This window comes from Gossypium arboreum, chromosome 6, assembly GCF_025698485.1.
Source record: "Gossypium arboreum isolate Shixiya-1 chromosome 6, ASM2569848v2, whole genome shotgun sequence".
Taxonomy (NCBI): Eukaryota; Viridiplantae; Streptophyta; class Magnoliopsida; order Malvales; family Malvaceae; genus Gossypium; species Gossypium arboreum.
Genome location: NC_069075.1, coordinates 36,479,490 through 36,482,274, shown reverse-complemented (window position 1 = coordinate 36,482,274; position 2,785 = coordinate 36,479,490). Strand labels below are relative to the sequence as shown.

At 39.2% G+C, this 2,785-nt stretch overlaps 1 non-coding gene across 1 annotated transcript; it reads left to right on the top strand.

Annotated features, from left to right (window-relative positions):
• Positions 1 to 2,109: 2,109 nt before the first annotated feature.
• Positions 2,110 to 2,216, top strand: LOC128294558 (small nucleolar RNA R71). The gene has a single exon (XR_008284868.1). It is a non-coding gene; the product is annotated as a small nucleolar RNA R71 (small nucleolar RNA).
• The last annotated feature ends 569 nt before the right edge of the window (positions 2,217 to 2,785 follow it).

Sequence of the window (2,785 nt, the reverse complement as noted above, 5' to 3'; positions counted from 1 at the left end):
TGCCAAAATTCTGGCATTTCGAGGACTTGTGAGCAAGCGAACGCTCATTAGTTAGTTAGATTCGTTAAGATGATGATCAGGAACATTGGAAACGGTAAGATCGTGATTTTTGGCATTCACGGTAAGTTGGGCCTCGAGGGGCTGCAATAGGGCCCAATAGGCTTTCGGACCCATTTGGGAAAAATTGGTAGAAAACGGAAATCTGTTAAATTGCATGTTAAAACTGTTAATACTGATATGGATATGGGCTAAATGGGCCTAGATGACAAAATCGGCTAAGTAGGGCCCATTAGGGGTTTTAGGCCCAATAACTCGGTTTCGCTAAAAGTGGGCCAGAAACGCTGTTTAAACAAATGAAGAGTTAGTAATTGATGATGAACATGGAAAAATCCCTAAATTTTGGTAAAATTAAGATATTACCCTTATAATATGAAAATGACCGTTTTTGCCCCTAAGTAAAAATGACCATTATACCCCTAGAGTTTATGTATGAATTTAATATATGGGATTTTGATAAACATGGTATGTATGATATGCACATGACATGTATGATATGCATATGATATGTATGATATGCACATGATGTAATCACAAATGCATTGGGTTGGGGTTTTTATATGAATGGAGGAAGTGAAAAAGGGCTTATGCCCTAGTTATTAAAGGGCTTATGCCCAAGTTATTAAAGGGCTTATGCCCCAGTTATTAAAAGGGCTTTTGCCCCAGTTATTAAAAGAGGCTAGGCCTCCAGTTATATGATAAAGCAGCTATGCTGCCAGTGGAGAGTTATGGCGGGGTGGGTCGAGTTAATTCCCACATGGTGTGTTGGTTGGTACGGGTGGAGAGTAGCGGATGGTGGGTTGAGTAGTCTCCCCAAATGGGCTTGCATTCTCTCATTGACATTACATGTGATATTGAAATGGGCCTATGGGCCATACCGTTTATAGTAAAGGCTTCGGCCTAGTAATATGAAATATGAAAAGGGTTATGGCCTAGTACATGTTGAGATTGGATTTGGGATTAGGCCTAACAGGCTGTTATTGTTTTGGGCTCTGAAAGGGGCTTGTTGCACACTGAGTTTCCAAACTCACCCCCCTTTCCTTAACCTTGCAGGTGAGCCTTGATGTGGGGACTTGGGTCGGAGGGGATTCAGAGTAGCCACGGTGATCGCCTTTGGACTTTTAAATAAGCGTTGGTTTTCATTAAATTTCCTTTAATTATTATTTATTTTTGGGTTGTAATAAGGCCATTTTAACTTTCCTTTTATTTCTTTTCGAGATTATTTCAATTTTAATAACTTTAAACCTGGTTGATAATTATTTAAATGGGCTAGACTTAGAACGTGTTTTCAAAACGATACTTGTTTCAAAATAGCTCAACGCCACGATTAATCGATTTATCAAAAATGTCCTCTTAAACAAATTTAAACTCGATATAACAAAGTGTGGCTATGGTTGTGGGCATGTCTAGGATTGGATCCAATCAAAGAGCTTGGTACTTAAGCAGCCTTCATGGCTCACCTCCTCTGTCTCGGATACCTACCTGGTGCTCAGCTTCCATACACTTTTTTAACTCAACAAAATCTATGGTTTTTAAAACACTAAGATGGAACGTGGGTTTTCAACTCCAATGTGGCACGTCTGATTCGGCCATAATGTTTGGGCCGGGTTTGGGGTGTTACATGCATTGTAAGTATTACTGTTTGGGTTATTTTGGGATCTAGAGTTATTGTTACCCATATATTGGACTTGTTTCTCCTCGATGCTAGGGTTGAAGGGTTGATATTATGTACATGCTCCTCCTCCAATCGAATCGCACCTCATCACTGGATGTACCTGAGTAGAACCACACAAACTGTCAATCTTTTTATTTAAGAGTTCTACTTGGTTAGATAGCATAGTAACCGCGTTGAGGTTGAAAACACCAGCTGCTTTCGTCGGCTTTGTTCTCATAACTTTCTACTGATAGTTATTCAGTGACATCTCCTCAATAAATTTGTAAGCAGCCTCAGGTGTCTTATTATCGATAGTTCCTCCAGTGGCTGCATCAATCATCTACCAAGTTGAAGGATTCAAGCCATTATGGAACGTTTGAACTTGTAGCCAAAGCGGTAACCCATGGTGATGGCACCTTCTCAAAAGGTCTTTTTATATCTCCCATGCATCGTAGAGTGTTTCTAAATCCATCTGCACAAAAAAAGAGATATCATTACGTAATTTGGTTGTTTTAGCCGGTGGAAAATATTTTAATAAAATTTTTTGGTCATTTGTTCCCAAGTAGTGATTCACCCTCATGGTAACGAGTTCAACCATTATTTAGCTTTATTTCTTAACGAAAAGAGAAACAACCGAAGGCGAATGGCGTCATCAGAAACGCCATTAATTTTAAAGGTATCGCAAAATTCTAGGAAATTTGCCAAGTGAGCATTGGGATCATTGTCCTACAAACCATCAAACTGAACAAACTATTGTATCATTTGAATTGTGTTAGGTTTCAGTTCAAAATTATTTGCAGCAATAGCAGGTCTAACTATACTTAACTCAGTTCCTATTGAATTAGGTTTAGCATAATCATACATAGTGCACGGAGCAGGAATTTAATTAATAGCAGTTGCAGGAGGTAGCGAATTTTCTTGGTTTTCAGCCATCTCCTCGGTTGTGGTTTGAATATCGTCCTCTTGCTCGTTCTCTGTATATCTTAAGCTTCGTCTTGTCTCTCTTTGGTTTCTGTGAACTGTGCGGTCGATCTTACTGTCAAATAGTAATGGTCCTGACGGATTTCTTCTAGT